This window comes from Centrocercus urophasianus, unplaced genomic scaffold (assembly GCF_019232065.1).
Source record: "Centrocercus urophasianus isolate 14NV4802_14NV808 unplaced genomic scaffold, USGS_Curo_1.0 seq_9, whole genome shotgun sequence".
Taxonomy (NCBI): domain Eukaryota; kingdom Metazoa; phylum Chordata; class Aves; order Galliformes; family Phasianidae; genus Centrocercus; species Centrocercus urophasianus.
In genome coordinates, this window is record NW_024885532.1 from 542,345 (window position 1) to 566,708 (window position 24,364).

Below are 24,364 nucleotides of genomic sequence, written 5' to 3' on the forward strand. Positions count from 1 at the left end.
CGGGCTGCAAAGTATACATCACCAATACTTGGATTTTGCAGAGACATGCGATCTATTACAATGCACAGACTGGAAATCCTGAAAAAACTGCTGTAAGGTCCCTGTACACGTTTAACCCTTTGTCTATCACCTGAAATAGTAGTAACCACGTTACCACTTTAATGGAACTGAATAGAATTGCTTGTCCACTACCAACAAAGCACTGTTTTACTCCGAGAGAAATGAGAGAAAGTTTTTGGCTACAGTGTTATTGTAGTTTCACGCTTTTGGGATGTGTTAGAAACATAGTTCACTCCATTTACATCTTAAAATGTTTTTACTTCAGTTTAATTACTATAGTTTTGTCATCTTAGATGGAAATCCTCAAATTAAGATTTTTTTTTAATTTTTTTTTTTTTTTAACTTCATTATCACCATGCTTGATGAGAAAGGAGAAAGGAAAAATCTGAAGAACAATCCTGCCACAGCATAAGGCACAGCACAATCCAAATTTCATAACTCCAGAAGCACTGGAGTCAATGCAGTCAATGCATAAATCAAAAAAGTTCAGCATTTTTAAACCAGTAAAGCAGAAACTTGTTAGCTATTTCTGTTCTGTTCAGTACTTCTTTCAGGTAATTACTTTTACCTTCCAGATGAAGCGTTCCCAAGATGATAACCACCATATTTACCTTTTCCCTAAGTAAAAAGTTATGTTAACTCTATAGTGTCTGACGACCAAGAAGAATGAGATGCAGTTGGCTATTTTTACCAAAGCAGATAATTACTACTAAGTCAGTTTTAATATCCTCTATCTCTAAGAAAATAACCTATACTGAATCCTTTCATAAGAATCCTTAAGTTCACAGATCTACTGCACAATTCTCCAGCAGTTCAGCTGACTCTCACCCACATCAATGGAAGTCTTAAAATATCAAATGCACATCATAAAGCCTTAACGTCTACAAATATGTTTACAGGAAACTATCAGTTTTTATTAAAAATTAAAAATCTGATAACCGTGGTGAAGAGCTAAAAATAAAAAACAACACAAAAAAACACCAATCCCCAAAAGCTCAGAATTAAGCAAAATGAAAGCAAACGATTCAGTTATCTTTATAATCTGATGATTATTGTGAGACTTAACTCTCATGATGATAAGAATCTTACAGATGTCGAAAGGAATTTAATTAAAAGAAGCAAAAATGTAAAGGACTTGCAGATGGCACAAAGGCTGAAGTCAGAAGTTCTGGGTCAGTGAACTCTATGTGGCTTCCCACCTCAGCAAGCTCACGTGTCTTCTCATAATGCTCACACTTCTCATAATGAGCTCTGATTTTTGTAATGACAGAGTTTACCAACAGAGTATCCTCCTCTCCTTTACAGTAAACCCGTAATCACTGAACATCTGCAGTTAAATATTGTGAAATCACACCTGGAGCAAACTGTGAGAGTTACAAAAGGATCTCATGACACTGAGTACAATGAACGATAGTATGACATAAGAATTTAACAAAGGCAAAATAATGCAGATGAGGGGGAAAAAAAACACGCAACAAAAACAAATAATACACATAGACCATTAGGTTCAAAGAAGGCTCTACGAGGGAAGAAAGATACTGTGGGTCTCAGAATGTGAGCAGTGACAGCAGAGCTAGAGAAGAAGAGTAGTGACTGCACCATCAACTACCAGAAGGCTACTAAATACAATTTCTCACATGGAAACTCCTCAGAAACCCAGTGACCAAAAGCTGAAGTCACATGCCAGTCAAGGTCCGTATTCCTGTCCTCAGCTTACCCTTCTGCCTTCTCCGCTTTGGGACTGCAACTCCTTACAAGCAGCCTGGTCCTGCAACTAGGCCTGGCAACAGATCCTCAGGGACATGCTGATCCTCAAGGCTTCCCATGAGAAAGTCAGCACTCATCTCTTATTTCAAGCAGATTTCAGAGTCCGCGGACTCACACAGCCTATGTTGAGGCACGTAAATGTGACCCCGGTGACTGAAAAGTACCATCTCCTCAGTTGCCCTCAAAGCCAAAGGAGAGATGGGCACCTCCAAGGAACAATTCAGGGCATAAAGGCGTGGATGTTCATCCTGCAGGCCCCACAGAGCTGCAGATCGCTCTGCAGAAAAATCCCCATGGAGAAAGGCAGCATGACACTGCTCTGCAAGGGGAGCAGTGATCAACTTGGGAAGGCAAAAAAAAAACTGGCAGAAACAGGCTGCCAGTTCTTTGGTTCTTTGGCTGCAGTCCCTCACCTTTGATTGTTGGGTCCGACTCCTCAAGAGAACTGGAGTGAGAAGGAAGGATAGAAAGTAGGAAAGCAACAGGAAGGTGAAAGGGAACTGTATCCCTCATGTTCTAAAAGAGTCCAGCCACTCCCAGCTCCATGAAGTCCATGTCCGTGAGATGGATGTAATTCCAGGTGTGGACCTCCAGCTCCTCCCCCTGAGATGGATGCAGTGGCTTCTTACCACTTTGGACATTTTATACCAAGGATTAAGCTGCCAGCTCGTCCCCTGCTGGCATTTCTTCTTCAAAGAGCTGCAGCAGTAGACTGCAAAGCCTTTGAAAGTAGCCCCATCACACAGTGTCCCAAGCATTAAATGAGGTCTTAAAAAAAAAAAAAAGAAAAAAAGAAAAAGGTACTGGCTAAACATTCCAGGGCAGACACTTCGAAAGGCCTTCATGCCTCGCTTTTTAGTATTTCTCATTCCCTTTCCTTCAAAATTATCGCAATAAAGCAATCCAGAACGGAACTGAAATACACAAGGAAACTGAAAAAAATACCCGTGAGAAGTTTTCTAACACGTGTGCTCTGGCTTCAGGAGAGCACTGTACTGTGCTATTGCTGCATGCCTAGCATCTCGTCGGCAGCACCAGCAGCCCACACAGAAATGTCCTCTGGCACAGAAACCTCCACAGATAAAAGACTGCTCAAAAACACTGTACGACAAACTCCTGTGTTCCTGTGACTGCTTGCCTCACTCCCAGGGCCTCCCATCTGCTCTGTGATGAAGGTGGCCTTCAGCCCACCTCCACCAGCCTGAGGTTCTCTGCCTCATAGTGCTGGGCCTTGCACTTGCTGGCTACAGTAGGAAAACCAGCACAGCTCTTCTCACAGCAATACTAGGCAAGGTCCGAGCCATCAATGAATACAGCTGTCAGGAAAAACCCATAATTATCACCACAACTTTTCAAATAAATAAAATGCAGTGCTGTGCTAAAGCCCTGAATCATTAACGGGGCACTACCTGCACGTGTGCCAGCCACCCATGTGAGAGGGAGGGATAGACAGAGGTGTCTGTTTACAAAGCAGCACAGCTGTAGGAGTGAAATATTTATGTAGCTGTTAATAACAGCACCAAAAAAACAAAACAAAACACAAAAACCACCTAACCGCCTAGAAAGGGGGGAACGAGTAAGGAAAAAAATGGACTAAGGATAGGCTTTGATATCCTACAGCACAATCGCTTCCCCACCTCAATGACAAAAACTGTCCTGCCAAGAGCTTCTAGGCTATATAAAAAAAAAAAAAACACCAAAAAACAAAAAACACCATATAAATCAATTTATTGAAAGTTTTATTCTGAGTTGTAAAAAATAAGTGGAAATCTTGCCACTTTGCAACTTCAGGTTTAGGCTAAGTTCAAAACACTGCCCCAAACAAATACTGTAGAAAATATTTTGTATAAATATATATAAATATGTTATAAATATGTTATATATGTTAAACATGTTATATTATTTATAAATATGTAAAAAAAATTCCACCTGGACAGGAGAAAATCTTAAATGGGGGAGAAAATTATTTGCTTAGCCTATTTCTTAAAATCAATCACACACACACACAAAAATGAAAATTTGCCTTCAGAATCCACAAAAAGAGGAAAAAAAAATAAGCACTTTTGAGTTCCAACTTCATTCCATAAGTCTCCACAGGACAAACATTTTTGTATTTTTCCTTGTGTGTATTCTCTAATTCTGCCTATTGCTCAGACTGCTGTACTCTATGCAGGAGAAAAGATTTCACGGGCATATGAGCTTCTCTACCAATTGTTGGCTTACAATTCAACAGTGTGTGATACTCAAATGATCTTGAAATGGTGTGTAACGTGCACTTGGAAATTTCTAAAAGTCACTGATCAAAAATAGAAAAAAAGTAATAGACTGATATAAACCATCTGCTCTAACTTGATCTGTTTCTTTATGAAAGAGCTGCACTGTTAAAACACTCCTACTGTATCATCACGTATTTTTTTAATTTCAAAATCACAAAAATGAAATACAATGTTGTTATTATATGCGTGTGCGCATACATCTACATACAGAAACAGATAAAGAAAAAGAAAAAAAAAAAAAACACTGGGCAGGTTTGTGCATCTCTTTCATTTAACCAGAACAGCCAAGCTCTTCTAACTTGCATCGTTGCTGGTACGACAAGCCCACAAGCTCCTGGGCCAGGCTTATCACTCCAGGAATCCTACAGGTCTTCTGCTAAAGCAGCCAGCTGAACACTGGCATCTCTCAATAGCTTTGGTAAGAACAGCAAAAAAGAACCTCCACACGCTTACTATTTCTTTGCATAGTTACAATACACATTCTTTGTATTAGTTATATATGCCTCTAATCTCCTGTTGGGTATGCTTGTGAATTTCCTCAGTCCCAAACTTTCCTTTTTCAGCGCACCCAAAACACTGCACTAAGAATTTTACATCCCTTATTTAATGCATTTATTTACTCACGTGGAGATTAAGACATCGGTAAATTCTAGGAAGGCGACGTATGATTTTTAACCTCAAGCACCCTCTACCCCAAACAGAGCTGAAATGTTTGTTTTTAAAGGAAACTTTGGACTCCGTATATCAATGACCAACAACTGTCATTGCTAATAACGGATAAGATGATTAGTTTAATTAGTCAAGCAGTTAATGCTACTATTATTTGAACTAGTTTTCAGCTTTGACACCTTCTTAAAAAGAGTTTTATATTCCTCAGGCTGTAATTTCAGCCTGTTTACAGAACGTTATATAGCACTGGTTCACGCCAGTTGACCACAACACACCATGCTAAAGATACCAAATTAGCTTCACAATCAAAGGCTGCAAGATGGTTTTAAAAAGCAAACATACTAACAAATTCTAAAGCAGGAAACTATATTCTCATTTGGTACACTCTTGTAAACAGCTGTGTTCTTACAAAAAAAAAAAAAAAAGAGGAAAAATCTTTGGGCTTTAAAAAGCATTTATTCTCTGAAAGATAAAAGAGAATCCTCATAGTCTGAGAAATTTCTAGTAACATTGGAGAATAAGCTATCATTAATAGCTATGATCTGAAATTTGTGTCAGATACATCAGTAATGTTTATGATTTAGGAAATAAAACCACACATGCAACGAGAAATGAGGAATTCCATTTGAACCCTAAGCCTTTTTCTCACCTCTCAATGGTATAAAAGAGCGAACATTCAGAGCTTCTTACAAATGCAGTACAGATAATTGCTGACATACTGGTGAGCTACAGAGAAGAACATTCATCCACAGCAGAGATGACTTAGCAGTCCCGAATGCCTGAAATCCCATGCAATATTAATAGCTACTTTTTTTGCACAGGAAAAAATACTTGCAGCATGACTACTGCAGATTTCTGTAGAATGCATTTGTACAAACAGAGAACTTTATTTCCTTTCGTAAACATTCTGTAGATACTACATTACATCATGAGTAAATATTATCTTAGGATAACGAAGAAACGAACCCAATACTGAGTAACTATACTTTGAGAGCAGGCAGACTGAGGGATGAATGCAAGTTTTCACCTTGGCAGACTGAGGGACGAATGCAAGTTTTCACCTTGGCATTAAAGCCAATTCTATACAATGTCACCTCAAAGATACGAAAAACAGTCATTTAAGTTATCCGACAGTCTCAAAATGTGAGACTGAAAAAATTTCTGTGCAAGTTATGCATGAAAATACTTCTGTTTGCAAAAAATAAAAAAGTAGCTCGCACTCTATGTCTTGCATAAGATTATTTGACTTCTAATTATCAGTCCTTGCTTCACTTGCCTAACACACTGCGCACACAGACATTACATTCGAACATCAATAGCAATCAACTGTGAAACGTACATATTCATATCCTGTTAATAATAATGTTCTACATCCTGACGTGTTTCACTTGTTAGCAGCTGGAAATTCTCAGAAGATACATGCAGCTGCTACTACTTACTCGAGTGCAGTGTTTATGTATTACTGGTTCATAAACAGGAGATGTATCGACATCTCAGCCCCAGGTCTTCAGCGAGCACTGAGCCAGATAATGGGGAATTTGAATCAGCCTCTTCGAACAAAGTCTGCTGTGAGGAGTTGGGCGATGACATCTGTAGTTTTTTGCCCATGTCCTGTACTTCCCCTTGAAGAAGTGGGAGTGAAGGAGATGGGACGGGAGAACTGTACATCTAGCAGGGCTTATTTAACACAACACTTTTAAAATTAGCTTCAAAGATTTTTTTTTAGATTTTTGGAAGTTTTTCTAGGCACTAAAGGGTTCTTATACCTAATTTCTACTTTGAGACATTGATCTTCATTCCTCCTCAGCTCACACAATTTTTCTACCCACATCTTATCTGAATAAAAATATTTATATTTAACACTCATGGGTATTAGCAGAGAAGTAAGATAATAGCATTTTCTTGCTGTTTCACCATCTCAATCTTTTATTTTTAAAGTTATGTATTGTAAATACAAACTTGAAGCACACCTGAAGACAGCACACTATGTCAGATAGCTAAACTGAGTGGAATCCTGATAGGTACTGAGCTCTGCCAGCACAAATGGCAGTCTAGGAAAGTCCAAGCACATCACGTCACAGGATGAGGCAATGTTCTCAGACCCTTCCAACAATACAGCGGCAAAGTTTGCTTCCAACATCTAATAAATAATAATAATGAATAATAATACTAATTCCTCAACCCTTCCAAAATTGAACAGGCTTCTGCCTAAATAATCATCTTCTCTCCAGAGTGCTTAGCATAAATCTTCTCCACTGTTTCCTGAGCTCCTCCTCACCAAGAAAGTTGATGCGTCTCAGCACAGTGAAATCATTGCTGTGAAAGCCAGCCTGCTCATTTAATTATTCTGCTAGCTGTGTATCCTCTCATTAAAAATGCACACAGATCAGATAATTGCAGCACGTATTAGTAACCTTGTTTTCACATAAAGATCCTGTTTTGTTGCCAAGACGAAGGCCTGGAAATAGCAGGGGAAATACTCAACTGAACTACGTTACCAGAAACTAACAGCTTGCCTTCAGGAGCACAAGGAATCACTGCACAGCCCAAAACGCCTGGACTTCTGTAATGGAGTGAAACTTACCCTACTGCTCCTTCAAGCTCCAGGCAGACCGTCCTGGCTTCAGTTAAAGCCTCTGATAGGGAATTATTTAGACGAGCCATTCTAATTCACAGAAATCTTGAAGCGTATCTGCTATAAACTTCACAGATTTCCAGGTTGACTCATTCTCTTTATTAAGGCTATGAAGCACTGCTAGGCGACAGCCTGGCTAAAAATCCAATTAGGGTACAGCACTTCTGAAACACACTGACCTATTTCTGTTATTTGCCCGTGTTATTTTTAATATACTCACTATCTATTCCTGAAGAGAGCTGTTTATGGCGTAAACAAAGTCCCTCTGAAAGCAAGCTGGCATAACATCCGCATATTGCTCCCTAACAGCAGGTATTCACGGGGAAATCTCGCCTGCCCAACTGCCCCAGGCAGCACAGCCGGTATGCAGCACACTGCAGCAAACTCTTTGAACACTCAACAACAGACGACAGCCCTCCTACCTTGTTCAGCTCCGTCTATTCGGCACGTTTCCAATGTGAACAGAAACATCTGACATCAACAAACAGCCGCGCCTTTCCCATCGCATCATTGTGATGAATGGATGTCACACCGAACGATTAGCCGTCCATTTTTTTTTCCTATTTGTTTTTTTTTTTTTCTTGCACTCAGATAGCCCTGAGCCTTATCGGGGGATTTTTCCTCAGATGATGAAGCAAAGACACAGCCTAAACTCTGTTGCTGGAGGACTGCAGCCCTTCCTTCTCCCAGAGCCCTCCCAGCATATGGCAGCCAATCACACCCCGCATCGTCAGCCCTGTCGCTCTCGAACCCACTGGATGGGGGGTGATTGACACAGCAGCACGGCGCTCCCAACGTGGAAAAACAACACGTCCATGCTGATGAACCAGGAATCTCCCTCACGCAGGAAAGGGCTTCTGCTAGCGAGGTAAAGTAGTACCTCCATGAAGCACCACATGCGGCAAAAGCAAACAACTCCCCCTGCACCACAACGGCAGCTCAGTGCCAGCTTGTGAGAGGATTTTAAAAGCTTCTGCTGATCATAAACGCATGCACAAACAGCATTACTGGAACTGCAGAACTGCAGCGATGCTGTTTTATTGGGAAAGGTTTGCCATGCACCATAAACCAAACAATCTGCTTTTTATTCCAGCATGCAGCAAAACCGCACTCCCATTCAGCTTGCAATGCTCTCACTTAAATACTGCATGATCCCACTGTGCAGCGCGCTCATTTAGCAGCAACACACAGGCAGCATTTTTCAGAACATTTGAGACCAGGTGCCATGAACTCCGGGTATGGGATGCTCCTTGATGAGGACACGACCTATTTGGTGGCGTTTTAATACCCCTGGCAAACAGATCACACAAGCAGCGCCCACATCCCAGTAGTGTGAGTGGCTCACCACTGATGCCCATCAGTACTGAGGCTGTGAAACCAGTTGCCAATTTTTGGCCATGCCCAGGGCAGATCAGTATACTTGGGACACAGGGTCTGGTGTTTTCTCACAAATTTTGCTGAAGTTTTAAACCAAAAGTGCAATGCAGCAAAGGATTATTGAACATGAGTTGCAATTAAGAAAGAATACAAAAAGGAGCTTAACCGGGAAGTCAATCTTCATCCAAAAAGGGATAAAGATTGCAGTGCAATACTACTTTAGACAATAGTTAATGTAGTTCAATCCCTTACATAAAAACACATAAAATATATCTCAAATTCCACTGAAAGTTTAAAAATATGAATAGACAAGAGGAAAACAAAGCCCTCATTCAACTGGCAGCTCTGTCCCAAGGCCCCATTGTTTCCTATCGCCTGTTTTGCATATTATAAACGAAGCTTTCCAAAAATCCATTACCCTGCCATCCCGCAAGCAAAAACTCTCCTTCAGGCTTCATCGTTTCCCCTCCAATTTGTCAAGGTCTGCCCCTTCCAGCACTGCAGGCCCCCCTGCCGCAGCCCCCTGCCGGCTGCCCCTCGCGTCCCCGCCATCTGACCATGACACACTCCTCCTCTCCTTCCCCTCCTCCATTCCAGCAAGTTCAGGCTTCTGCTGGCTCCTGCTGCTGGCTTCTGCCTAGAGTCTCCTACAGGGCAGCCCTCCCTCTCTGCTGAATCACCCCCTCCATTCCACTCTAATATACAAAAACAGACAAAAATAACCCTAAACAGTTGGTTCCAGCAGGCCTCAAGAGACCTGGAGCTGGGTCGCGCTGCTGGCAAGGCTGGCGACTCCATCTATGATCGAGGTGGCCCAGTGCGTCTCGTTGGGATTTTCCACAGTCTTCTGACTTTGCCAGACTCGAGCTGCCTGTGTTAAAATTTTCCATGCTGGACATCTGCTGCAGGATTTATTTATTTTCTGCCAAAATGCAGTTTGCCCATTTCTGAGACAGGCTAGACAAAAACACTTTGCTCTGCCATTCCAGTAACCCACTGACCAGAGAACTCTGCCCCCTCCCCTCAAAGGGTAGCCCTGAAAATTGGCAGTACTCTCTTTACCTTTTTCTTTTATTTTTCAAGGCTACATATTTTGCTGTTCTTATGAAAATATTTTCCTATCTGATAAAGCTATGGGACCTTACAAAATGGTGCTAATATATCATCGTATTTTTCCTTTTGAGCTCTGCAATATAAATCCACCACCTCCTCCGAATGGCCGTATGTGGCTGGAAAGGCACCAGCCCCACAGTGCGACTGAGCGTGTAACAGGCTCAAGTTACAGGAGATTAGCAGGATTTCCCCTGTAACTGCTGCTCCCATCTGCCAAAGACCAGACATTGGAAGTGACAGCAGGAAGACAACCTCGTCTGTTGCTTTCGTGACCCTTTGGCTTGTGCCCCACGGATGTGCAGGAGACAGAGCCTTGAGACAGCACTGCAGTAGGGTGTGAGAAAGGTCGAGGGGACCAAAATATAGCATGAAGCTGGGCAGGAGAGGAGAGACAGCAATCAGACGAAGGGGAGAAAGAGAAGCAAGAGACTGAGTCTGGAAATCCCAGGTCTGGTTGAACAAAAGGTTATAACAAGAAAGCAGAAAGTGCCTGAGCTGGACGGGAAGCACAGAGCAGCCAGCACCGAGCACCAACAATTCCAGGACAGCCAGGAGATGAAAGATGACACTGAGGCAGGGACAAAACAGTGATGGAGCCTGGTGACCCCAAAGTACCCCAAAGGGTCCAAAGAGGATGATGAGCAGCACAGATACCACCACTCCACCCACAGAGGAACTAGCCCTCCACAGTGGAGATCCAGGTTGGTCATGGCATCCAGCCCAGGCCCAAGAGGGCTGCAGCTCTCTCCTCTCCAGCAGCACGCACTGCCATGGTCCTCCTTTCCCTATGAACCAATATGGCAGTGTACACAAAGAATTTCCATGGGTAGTTAGTTTGCTTCTAAGAAGCTTGCAAGTTAACTGCAAAAAGGAAGTTAAATCCAGACAAGTCAACTGCAAGCTCAGGGCTTCAGGTGAAGTCAAAACGTGGTTCAGGTTCTCCAAAGTTTTACACCTAGGCCACTAGTATTATATATGCAAAACCAACAGCCAAGTGCTCACCTGGATTCTTGTGTGGATTACTTTCCATGATTACATTCTTGTTCTTCCCTTGTCAAGGGATCAGAAGCCTCTCAAATCACACGCTGTATGTGCCAGCCCCTCAGCAAGACTCTATCAGAAAGCTCAAGAGAAAATATGTAATCTTCCTTAAAAATGGTGCCTGAATAGCATACAGCAAGGCATGAATTCAAGGGCTGAAGAAAAAAATGTATATTTAAAAATACGTCGGCCGTACATTGAGCAAAGACTTCCAGAGTGATTGATCTGAGTTTGAGATGCAGCCATCCAATCATGCATTTTTCACTTCAGTTACAAAGAAAAAGGACAGGAATTCAATTTTCAGATCTACTTATACAATTGCATTATATATTTAATTGCAATATGACAAAACTCTTAGAGAAGCAAAGGAATTCTGATGTCAAACTCAAAAAAGATGAACAAATAAAGGTACATTCTGAACAAAGAAAATACCATCTGCTCTGTTTCACAGTCTCCTGCACTTAATGATTCAATGTAAACACACTGCTAAAGGCGACTTACAACTTTCTGAAGGGTACAGATAAAGCATTGCCAGAAAACTATTTTGGAAGTAATAAAGTTGTAGTAAAATGGATCAAGCAAAATCTGCACTTTTTTTCCTGTTTTGTTCTTCAGTGATAGCTATTAGAGTTAATACTTGAAACCAACAAAACTTGATTTAAGCAGAGTTATGCAAAAAGAGTGGACTAAAGATATCACTAACATTTAACGTGACAAGTAACTTACGTGATACTGGCTACAGCACAAAGAAGATTTTGAGCAGAGTGTAGATGACCTACAGCAATGGTGACATTTTGGTAAGTTCAGCAATGGCAGGAACAAGTTCAAAAACTTTCTTGTGTCAGTAATAGACTAGCTAGCACCAGTAAAATTCAACCTTAGTAGCTATGATCTGAATGACAGCAGAAAAGAAAATTTCAAGGCAGCTGCCAAGAGTTTAAATCTAGACACCTAGACCTATTCACAGGCAATGTCACTGATGCCAGTCTTTGCAAAATACCTCACTATTTCTGAGGCACTGGGGCTGAAGTGATGGCAGGAATCATAGTAAGTTACAAAAATAAGATCTCTAGTACTGCCAAAACTGAAGTTACTGACAAGAAGCAAGTATACTTCCAAAAGGACATTGCTAGGTCAATTATTATTATTATTATTTTCTAAATACTCTTATTATAAGAACTTAGAGACCAGGAGTTCAACTGGTTTAACTTTCAAGTACCCTGACTTCCCAACATCTCCCTAACCCAGAAAACCTTGAAATGGAGTGTACACAAACATGAAAACAGATTGTTCTAGTCTCACCATCTACACTGAGAAAAATATGAAACAGTAAGATATCACAGAAGTTAAGCACATATTCAAGTCAGAGGTTAGGATTCACCTTACCAAACCTGAGGTGGTTTCTGGAGGCCTTCCAAATCCTCTCTTTCCTCTCGCTGGTTGTGCACAGAATTTAAGCCATGTCTCAACTGTGAGATCCAAACGCATGGATTCAGGCATGCACTCTGGCTGTGTCCTGACTTTATTCTGGGATGACACCAATTCCCCACCGGCATGAAAACTGAGTATACGTGCACTCTTCCCTCTGGTGGAGGTTGCAGTTGGAAAGGGTAATGAACATGCCAGACAGAAGAGAGCTGCAGAACACTGCAACCAGGTTTTACAGCTAAATGTTTGAGAGACATAGCCTGGGTGCACCAGAGGGCTGAGCTGCCTCTGAATGTAGCCCTATGTACTTGGCTTGAAATATACATGACCAAATATAAACAGCCACATCTCAATGAGTCACTCTACTCCTTTCTCTTTATAGCCACTGAAGAGAAATAGGCATTTGTAGGCTGTGATTCATCATATACCAAAGTAGATTCTTCCACATCCTAAAAGCATTCTGTCTCTGTTACCTGAGATGGCCATCCTCATGTTAATTCCTGTGTTAAACAAATAAAAGGTGAAATCATACCACAGAAGAAGCTTTATTAAGAACCTAAGAACTTAAGACGCTGAAGTTACATGCTCTGGATAGCACTTTTGATTTTCAAATTAATTTCAAGTAAATAAATACATTATCATATATCTTAAGAACAGGTGCATTTTGACAATGCACAGTTACAGCTTTGGTGTAAAGCCTCAGCTTCCTATAAGCATGTTCCAGTTATGCTGCTGTATAAGCTACACAAGCTTGTTCTCTAAGCTATGCTGAACATGTTCCAGGTTTTCTTTCCCTGACTGAATCCCTACACTCCCCCATGCTTTCTTCCTCTGAACAACTGATTGACACCAAATTAACCTAAAAGGAGTTAGACTGAGTTAGACTAAGTTCTTTATGATTTTCTTTTGGGTTCTCAAGGGAAATTTTTTGGGAGGCAAGGTTGGTAAAACAAATGATTTCTTGCTGTTTCTCACTGTATAAGAAATATACACTATTATATATTATAATACATATATTATATTTGCTAGTGTATATTGGAAATATACACTTGCAAAGTACTAAACTAGTCAAAACAAACTGGCAAACCACCTATATTAAGTAGCTCTTTGAATGCCAACTTACACTAAAGTTTCATTAAAACAGCGGTTCTGTATTTCTTCATGACATCTAAAAAAAGCTGAGGATTTTGAAGTCCGTTGATTTGAAATATATCACATCAAGTCCAACTGTCAACTCATCACCACCATGCCCACTAGTACTAACGTTACAGACATTTGATGCCATCTTAGATTCCCAAGTGAGAGCCTGAGTGGCCACTGCTGAAAAATGGTGCCACTGGTATGCCCTGGGTTGTAGCTGTCAGCCCCATGCAGTTATCTCAGACATAAAATGGTCTATTGTCATTTTAGAGGTCATATATTTGAGTATTTGGACCCATCCAAAAACCTAAACGATTTCTTCAATATGCATTAAAATCACAGAATTGGAAGGTTAGAAGGGACCTCTAGAGATCATCAAGTCCAACTCCCCTCCCAAAGCAGGTTGCACAGGTAGGCGTCCAGGCAGCTCTTGAATATCTCCACAGAAGGAGACTTCATAATCCCCCCTAGGAAGCCTGTTCCATCCGACTCTTTCAGAAAGATTTAAGAATTGCACCTTCATCAAGAGCTTCTGAATTCTACTCAGAAGAACTGTTCTATGAGTCAGAAGGAATCACATGGTAAAAGCACTAACACTGCAAGCAAGACACATGTTCCTCCTTGCTAACGTATCTTCCTCCTTGCTAATTGATTTCATGTCCTTTATTTTATACAGCATTTACCAGAACCAGGGAATTAGCTGGTGGAAGTGTTGCACTGTGCCTGTATGTCTTCAGCATCCAGTTGGAAACAACACCAAGGTGTAAGTCACCGCTACTCAGTACTCCTTAGCAAGACCATTGTGTATTGGGAAGTTCTTCCATTGCTGATAAAAACATGCTCCTTCCTCCTCAGATCCCTCCATGACTAACTTCCTCCACAGCTATTGTTCTGGCCTCGTATTTGGAGTTGCTCCCATTCAAACCTACAGCAAGAGGAAACCACTTGATAAATCACCTTGTCAGAGAACCTAATAGCCTCATCCCCAAAGTCACACAGGAGAAGTCCCTTGAATTTCAGTCCACATAGGTGAAGGCTGCATAAAAGAAACTTCTGCCCCTTATTCTAAGAAGCTAGAATTTGGTGGCTTCCCATAACAGCTAGCCTGTCAGGAACAAATAGAACTAAGATTTGTCCTCTATTATATATCGTTCCTAAATAACCAAAAATAATCCTTCACATAACTACCTGAAAAAAACTAGCCTATTCCAATTATGGTTTTTAAATAGGTAAACCAAGTATTTTTTAAATCTTCTATGAAGATTCAATTATCAGCCTCTAATGTAATCCAGATCCTGCACGTAATTCAAGCAATGGCTGCAAATAATACAACTTTTGACCAGTGATGTAATGAGGACTCTTTAATTATCCTTTAAATCCACAAGCTCTATTTTATTTCTCCATTATAAACTCAAAGGGGAAAATGCGTCACTGAACAAAGCCGCATTTTGAATCTCTCCATCTTAAATTAATACAATAATAATTTAGCTTAGTCTGTCTAAAATTATTCTATTGTTTTTAAACACTGCTACAAGGTAGGTGCAAAATGTCCCATTGCTATTTAGCAGGTGATGCTAGCTGCCATTTCCCTGCAAGCTGCCACTTAACAGCATGAGCCTGTAGGGTAGATGCTCAGGGGCATGCAGCAAAATCAGCAAGCAATCTCCACCATAAGCAAAGAAAACAGGCATCAGGAGACTTCAGGAAAAAAAATAAAAATAAAAAATAAAAAAAAAAGGAGAAGCAACTGAATAATTTTTGCTTTTTAAAATCAGTAACAGCAGGATTGAATCCCTCATCCTTTCACAACAATTAATGACCTGCACACGTAAAAGTAGAGGACTCCGTGTAATTAACAAAGCATTACATTGGCAAGGAGGATAGGCCTGGAGTATGTAAGTACAGGGTTTTATTTCTTTCTGTGAAGTATGGATGACAGGTAGGAGAAAGCAATGCCAAGCAAACTGCTGGCAAGCAACCAGTCTTTTGGTTAGCAAGCAGCTCTGTTTTGTGAGGTCTACCAGTTTGTGTTCACATAGGCAAGCTTTTCTTTAAACATCAGAGTTACACGCATTCAAGCAGTCATGAGTTTTACATAAAATTTCAATTTTCACCTCAAAAGGGTTGATTTGTTACAGCTTACTGTATGGTCACTATGAAGCTTTTGTGTGCACAACGTTTTAAAACATTGCATGTGGTTCTTCGCCTAATTATTCTGCCACGTAACACTATATAAATATACACAATCATAGATCTTTACTTTTCCTGATGTATTACGTTAACAGAAACCAAGAAAATGAATATCTGTTCACAGAGGAAGAAACAAGAATTGCTTTCACTCAGGAAAAACAGGCAAACAAGGAGTAATGAAGGGCAGGAAACAAGGACCTTTCGCAGAAGCACTAGGTGGAGATAAAATGGCATCCGAAAACCCTGATCTTCAATGACAGTACAGCTCCAGCTGCAAATTTCAAGATTTAACCCTGCCACCTCAAGAATGAAGTACATTACAAAAAGAGTGCTTCAAAATCAAAATGCACACTATTTCATTGACTAGAGATCCAAAAATAGAATGGAGAGTTTATTTGTAGGGAAAACTCTGTGAACAGCTAGCTTCCAGCTAATGCTGTGCACTTCGTCTTCTGTATTTTTCTCCACTTACTACTCTTCCTCTCACTTAAAAAAAAAAAGTAAAATAAAATATTGACATAGCCATTAATTTGTCTATTCCCCCTAGTACCAAATCTAATAACGATTAATTATTAGAACTAATACATATTAGTAGAGGCAAAATGAGATTAGAAGGTATCTTGCCTGCTGCCTTTGGCTTAAAGGTAGTACTAGGCAAAGCAGACTGCAGAAGAATAGTTCAGGGTGAAGTCTGTATAGATCCTTTGCATGTATGCAGTCTATGAACCAAAAATCTTAAGGCCAGTCTCACCAGTCTCCCTGTCCTCTTGGTGATCATGATGGCACCTCAACCTGTGAACCTAACTTTGGCAGGCCCACAATTAGGGGTTGCCTATTTGGGCAATGCCCAACCTGAATTCCCAAAGCAAAAACTTGTTGCCACTGTCCCCTTGCTGTCATCTGGCACTACTCAGCAGAGCTTGGCTTCAATATACTTAACTAGCTGCATGGGATTTTCCCCCAGCCTCCTTTCCTCTGACCAGGAACACCCAGCTCCCTCAGCCCAGTCCCTTGCCCATAATGATAGCTCCACACTGGGTCCAGACGTGGCAACAGCTCTTCACTGGAGCCAGACATACAGCCTGGGACAAAAGCTGTGAATGTGTGCTCAGTTCCCAGTGGATGAACTAGAGAGACTGCTGTCTTTATCCCTTTCCTCTGCTTTTGGCAGCATATACAAGGGAATATCACTCAAGTGTTTTGCATTTGCTTCTTTTGATTCTTCTTTCAACTACTGTCAGAAGTGAGAGGTTAAAATCCCTGGATTCTCCACAGAAACATCCACAGAATTCTGGGCCCTATTATTTCTGTCCTCTCAGACATCTTATGGATTGAGTGCACTTGCATTTTAGAGAGACATCTACTACCGAGCCACACTTTTGTCTCATGAAAACCCTTCCAGCTACTGGAAGACACCTGAACTACAAAGGAACAAAATAACCAGAGCCAACTTTCTGGTAAAGATCTTGATATATCCTTTCAGAAACCACAATCTGTTGCAGAGTCTCCAATTACAGCCATGGCCAAATATTTCTTTTGGAGACAACATAACTTGAAGTGCATTGGCAGCTTTTTTTTAAAAAAAAAAAAAGCATCCCATTTATTTTACTCTTTTTTTCCCCCAGTCAGAAAACAAAACAAAACAAAACAAAAAAAAATAATTACAGTCCCCCTAACAAAATCCCACCGATGTAAACAAAGTAGAACTGCGGCAGTTGTAATGATTCTTCCAGTTGAGAAAACCCACTGTCTCAATCCTGAAACTCTCTAAAACAGCATCTCAGTGCGACATCATCCCCATTTCCAGTTTGCCTCCAGCAGCAGGCTTCTTCCACCAGCACTCAGCAGCAGCTGGGACCAGCCCTAGCAGTTTTGGCATCGCTGGCATCACTGTAAGAAAAAGTGCATCAATCATCTGAAATTTCTAAAGAAGCATGAGGTAAGCTTTCTAGAAAGCAACAACAATGCTGCAATAATCCTCCTGTCAGCCCTAGGGCCATCATCACAACTCAGACGACCAAACCGCTCTACTGCTTCACAAGGGAGGAGTGCTGGGCTCCACCCAGCTTTAGGCTCTAGTTATTGTCACCCCGTTGATCAAGATGCCGCTTTACAGCTCAGAAAGTGTATTGATTTTTCCTCCCCTTCCTTTAATTCACAGCAATGAGGACAGGTAATTTCAAGAGAATGACTGACTGAAGCCACTGACAACAGCTTGTTCTGCTGGACTGTGTCATAATGTTACCACTACAGCTAATTATGCCTTCACCCTTCCTGTCCATACTCACCACTGCTCCCATAGGATGCATTTTCAGGTCTAACCATTCAACACTTACAGCTCTGAAAAAAATATCAGGGTATCCAAGCATGGCATCTAGCAATAACCCACGGCATTTAGCAGTAACATGGCACCCATCTACCACAGTGTAAACAGGAATGGACTGTTCAAGAAATTAGGAAAGGAACCGGAGAAAACAGATATAATCTAAAAGCTGCAAGTAGCACAAGAAATATACTCCAGCACAAACAGGAAGCAAAAAGCATAAAGTATTATGAAATTAAGTGAATGAATTGAGTAACACAAGACTCATCTCTAACTGCCAACAGGCAATGCAGAATCCCAAGAGTGTAATATCTAATATGAGTTGCATCACCCGATGCTCTCTAGAGGAGATCTAAAGCCTATGTCTTTTTTTCTTCTCTCCCCTCATGCTGTTAAGCCAAAGACTCAAACACAAGCAGGGGGCAGGAAACACTTCATATACCTGTTCTGCAGACATGAAATTTAAGATGCTTCTAGTAAGGCATTATTATTATATTTCACTAATCTGAAAAGCTAAAGTTAACATTTATTCACTTAAAGGCTACAGTAAGTGAACACTTACTTTCAAGCCCCGACAGCCACTGCTCCAGAAGCATATCCAGAAATTACTTTGATATATCAACAATTCATTGTAAACATACAAAAAACCAGAAGTTCCAGATTTGAGAACAGCAAATAAAGGTTAGATAACTAACTCATCAAAGCCACCCATCAAGGCCATCGATGCTCAGAGCCTACAACGTCCACATAAACTGAGAGCACCACAGGGATGTGTCCTACTTCACAAAAGCCTTGTGCCTACTTGGAAACCCCTCTCAGCTAACAAGTACACCCTTCATCCAAACCCACTAACCGCTCACTTGGAACCCAAGTCAAGAGCATTTAGACATCCCTGTACTTCTTAAAAGTTTTTATTTCCAGACCTACAAACCCATACATTTTTACAGTCTTAAATCACTAACAAAACACTTGTAAATTTTCTTCTTGAGTATTTCTTCTTTGAAAAAGTAACAGTTCTAGCACCACTGAAGAAACTTGACATGGATCTACTGAGCAACCATTCGTTAGTGTCAGATCTCCCATTCCTGAGAAAGATCAGTAACAAAGCCAACCGTCGGCTCATTTAATTGAACCTAAAGCTATGGACCAGGGACACCAAGCTAAGCAGAAGGCATGGACTCTTCTCAACACCACATGATTTCCAGTCAAAGGAGATGCAGTTTCAAGCAAACTCAGCCTCCTGGACCTCCTTTTGATACCATTAGGCATGAAATATTTGTCTGTCAGCAGAGGGTGCACAAAGTAAGAAGGAGCTCCACCACCCCTTGTTACTTCCCAAGCAGAGATCCACAAAGCAGAATTCTTTCTGCCCTATTTCCACATCAGCATCAAACCAGCACGTGAAGGAGTCAGAAACGGCCTCTAATTCTCACAATACGAAGACAACAAAGCTATTTATCCTTCAGCACAAACAGCTGCAGCATGATCAAAACAACCTGCTGCTGAAGAGCAGTTGATGTTAAGTTGAATTGAACTTAAAGCTGGAATTCACCAGTAAGCAAAAAACAAAAAAAAACAAACAAAAAACAAACCCCCACACTTTTTAAAAAGAGTCTGCAGCCACCTACAGACTAGCTTTGTTGCTTTAAGATACATGATCTCAACCGGTCATAGGTCAGAAGTATTTCTGGACTTTACACTGACATTATACTTTCATACTGAAACATTACTCAATGACACTGTTGCTGTCTCAGCCCTATCTAGGCAAAGAGTGGCCTGCACAATACGCCATAGCAGGTCATGAAACTTCCCACTCGAGGAAATTTTACTGCTCCAGAGCATGTCAGTAATACATCTGCATACCATCACCACCCCAATCCTCCTGTCTTCCAGACTGCATTTTTGTGCTCAAAACCCTATTTGCTGTCTTAAAGCACTCTGTGGCCTAAGCCCTGGATAGCAAAGGGCCTGTTTCGTGCTCCACAGAAAGTGCCGGACAATGGCCATCTTCATCAGTCACTGAAATGTTGGTCTGCAAGGCAAGGATAAACTGTTGCATTATTGGATACTTACAGCTCTTTGAAAAAGCCTGCTCTTCCTTCATACTCAGCTCTGTCTGAGCCGTACTCAACTGTCTTTTTATTCCACATTTAGTTGAGAGTTTCAGTATTGCAGTTCTCTGAAGTTTGGAAGGTGTAGAACTCAGCTATCGTAAATCATTCATCGGTAAATGATGAAGACTACACTAAAAGAGCAGGGGAAATACCACTAGTAGAAAAAGGAGATTGTTTTGGTTTTTAAAGGTTTATTCGTCAGAAATGAGCGACCAGAAAATGGAAAGTATTTTTGATCAACACTTTTCCTGACTTTCGCTTCAGTAACATCTTAATGAATGCTTTCTAAATTAACTGTACTTACATAAAGTTGCAAATGAACATGGGAGAATACTGAAGAAAGGCAAAAGGAAGAAAAAAAAAAAAAAAAAAAAAGAAAAAAGGGAAAAAAAAAAAAAGAAAATTACATCAAGCATTTTAATTTCTGGGATGCCTATAGGGAAATGAATAATAATGCATGTGAGGAAAAGTGATCCAGCAAAGATTTGATTAGTACAAGACATCTGGAAGGCAGTAATGAGTAGACAGAGTTTGAAATATGATAGAGGGGCATAAGATCAGGAAGCCAATTAGGTTACTTTTCAATTCTGCAAAGATGAAGGTAGCATGTACATATCTGTCTTGAGTAGTCCAGCACCATACAGCTAACAATAAACTGCCAGAAAAAATATATAGAAGAGCAGTAAATGTGATTGAAAGGCTGAATGGAGCCCTCTGAAGTGAGATTTCTACCCTGATCGTCATCAGTGTTAAAATATCTTCCTCAATAACAGGTTTAATGCTGTTGGTGGTTCTCTGTTTCTGTTTTTATTGGCAGGTTAGACCAAATTCTGAAGCCTTCTAGTAGTACCACAGCAATACCTATGGGGGCCTATAAAAAGGGGGAGGGAAGGTGGTATAAACAAGCAGGCTGTTCATTCACCTGATACGGCATCAGTTTCAGTGAGAACATGCCAAACCTAAATAAATTAAGCTCTGTAATTTTACTCGTCAGTCTGAAGAGTAAAATAATCATTAAAAATTGCTGACATTCCAAGAGCTGCCCAGAGGACCTAACACCATCAGGCAGCACAGGGAATACCAATTGTGTGTGCTTCTTCTTCCTGCCGTAAACTCTTCACAGAATTTTTTTCTGCTGTCTTGTAGTTGAGCTTTCAAGCTCAGAGAAAACAAGACCAGGAAGGTTCCAAAACTTGGAGGATTCATATGTCAGTGGTGGCAGAATCCAGGTGCTGCTTCTGCATGGCACACACCACAGTTTGAGAATCCCTAGGTTAGTAGAAAATCTATTTGATGCTGCATCCTACAGCTCTAGAGACTGTGCAACCAGCAGAGAAACTGCAGAGCAGATGTAGTAGACAAGATGAAAATTTCGCCCACCAAGTGTTAACAGCAAGTAGATTTTATTTTTAATCTTCTTATGACAACTGTTATTCTGCAAAAGCCAAATTTAAGAAAATGATGTTCAAATGAAGATTTCAGCATCGCAATCCCAAACAGATCAACTCCAAGGATTTGAGATTTTGGTAGGTCTGCCGAGCTCTAAAAATACACTATTTATTCAGAGAGGGCCATAAATGATTAAGGAGAGAAATTTCCGAGGAAAAATAAATGCGTTGAAGTGACATCCGTCATGGGGCCCACCCTCATATCTACATAGCACAGAGGTATCACTACATAGCCAATCTCTTTGCTTCAGAAAAACATCACCATACAGCTACCGTCCTGCAGACTACCTTGGTAAGACAGACAGACTTTTATGCTATTGAAAACCCTCGCTGGAGCCAAAGACCATTCTAAATCTCACCTGCAAGAGACAAGCTGTAGCATATCGCAGCAGCCGTGGAAGTGCCACAGACCAACATGCCCTACCGTGGGGCTGCAGATGGTGTGGGATGAGCAGCACCATCTCCTCCTTACAGAGAGAGACCACAGGGCCCATCCTGGCTTCACACACCCCTGGAACCCTAAACAAAAGGGCCTTGTCTGCGGGGGAAGAGCAGCATGCCTTCCAGCAGCAGTACCAGCTGTAGCGCGTGTATGCAAACAGCTAAGCACATTACTGACTGGCATCACCAATCCTGAAGCAACTGGTTTGGGGTTTTTTTGGAACGTAGTCAAAAACCATATCAAAGGAGCTTTCCATCAGTCCTTGATAGTAACTTCGGGGCACATCCAGAAGAGTTCAAATACATATTTAGCCCCAAAGCTTCCTACAGGTACACTTCTCATTTGTGTACACACGCACACTGTGGTATGCACACACAGGGCAGGAGAAGGCAGGACAGATGGCTGAACCTGTGCTTATTTACCAAGGTCCGAACACCACGCTAAGATGATAAGTGCTGGGCCAAGTCACGTGCTGAACATTAATTGCACTTCTGCCGCTGCCTGCCCACGCCGCTGGGGTCGGGACCGGCACAGCGCGGCCATGAGGAACCGTGGGCACACAGATGCTCCACTGCTCCTGTCCGCAGCACCCAGGGAGCATCCTTGCTCCCAGTAGAAGGGAAACGTGCCCGGGAGAAACAGAAAGGAAAACATCTGGAAGCAGAAGCCTGCAGGCAATGTCGTCATGGCTTGGAAAATCTATCAGCGCGCATATATCTCCCACGTGTGCACCTAGGTGCGCATTCCCCGTAGGTACACACGCTCCTCACGCAACTCGGCGCAGCACAACATCGACTTTCCGCACGGAGTTCCTCGGGGCGCTCCGGCCCTCTGCGGCGGCCGCACTCACTGCCGCGGGTAAAGGGGGTGGGGGGGGGGGGGGGGGGAACACGGGACACGGGGCCGCCGCCGGGAGGAAACCGCGGCTCCCCGAGGCCGCCGCTTCCCGGCAGCACGCGGAGCCCTGTGCGGCCGCGGGACGGGAGGCGCCGCTGCGCCGCAGCCGCTCCCACGGGAACCCCGAGGCCCAAGGGGCGGGGGGGGGCCACCCACGAGGGAGCAGAAACCGGGGAGCGTCGGCCGCCGCCCGCCCAGGTATCGCGGGCCGAGGGCGGCGGAGCCGAGCTCTCCGCAGGGATCGTGGCTCGGGGTTGCCTTACCTCGGGGAGAAGCCGGGCCGGGAAGCGGCCGTTCGCAGCCGGGCGGCGGCGCCTCCACGCAGCTGCTTGTCACCTCTCCCGCCGCGGCGGCGGCTGCGGGCGGAGGGGCGGGTCGGCACGGCCCGCTCCGCCCCGGCCCGCCCCGCTCCGCACCGCCCTCAGTCCGAGCGCTTCCTCCTGCGGGCAGCACGGGGCGGGTGCGCCGCCTGCGTTGGAGCTGAGGCGGGTAGGGCCCTCTGTGTCCCCGTGTCCCAGCCCCTGCTTCAGCAGAACCGTCGAGAGCAGGGTGCCCAGGCCCACGGCCAGGCGGCTTCTGGAGAGCTGCAGGGGGGAGACCCCACAGCCTCTGCCAGCCTGTGCCAGTGCTGCCAGTGCTCCGGCACCCGCACAGCACAGCACTGCTCCTGGTGTTCAGAGGGAGCCTCCTGGGGTAAAACCTCCGTGGGTTTGTGCCCACGGCCTCCTGTCCTGGCACTGGGCACCGCTTGAAAGAATTCCATGACTATTACCCTCTCTTAGTTGGTAGGAGAGAATGGCGTTGAAGAGGAGAAGGGCAACAGCGAAAAAAAGCTCATATCTTGCTGAGCCCTGCCGGCCGCAGGCATGTAGTAGTAGCACTGTCTCTGCCTGTCCCTCACCTGTGTTTGTTTGCCCAGTTCTGCCCCTGGTGAATGGCAGTTCTGGGGCAGAAAGTAAGCATGATTGTGAAACGTTTTCCTGGCATAGTTTGTTTTTTAATCGTCATTATATGAGATGAGGGAGAACTGGATGTTATTAAATATGCAAAAAGCCTGGGCAGGATGTTCCATCAATAAGATTTTAATGCAAGGCTGATATCATAAAAGGCAGAATCTCAAGAGGCCTTCTATTAGGCATCTGCACAGAGGGAAGCAGGATTAAATATATTTCAGGTCAAGCCCAACATATTTTTCTGCCGTGGTTTTAAAAACCTCAACTGAAGAACACATTGTCTCCAGACCACTTGTTGTGTCCATTAACTGTTTCTGCCTAAGCTTCTTTTTCTGAAAATTAACCCAATTAAATTTTGCCTTCCTCTTCTGGTCGTGGAGCACAATGGGTATTACCCTGCTTATGGCAATATTCCACATGTACATCAGAAGGTCTCATGAGGTAACATGCTCTTTAGATTTCTCAATTCAAATTGCCATGTTTTCAAAGCA

The 24,364-nt window shown here is 42.6% G+C and overlaps 1 protein-coding gene across 7 annotated transcripts in view; it reads right to left on the reverse strand.

The window, feature by feature from the left end:
* Positions 1-23,265, reverse strand: part of MBNL2 (muscleblind like splicing regulator 2) — a 104,867-nt gene extending 81,602 nt beyond the window's left edge. For 5 of the 7 annotated variants that reach the window (XM_042839352.1, XM_042839349.1, XM_042839353.1 and 2 more), the window contains exon 1: positions 23,184-23,264. The gene's annotated coding sequence lies outside the window, so the exon portion shown is untranslated. Of the gene's footprint in view, positions 1-7,829; positions 8,073-23,183 lie in introns of those variants that run through there. The other 2 variants (XM_042839355.1, XM_042839350.1) reach the window with 2 other exon arrangements.
* Between the last annotated feature and the right edge of the window lie 1,099 nt (positions 23,266-24,364).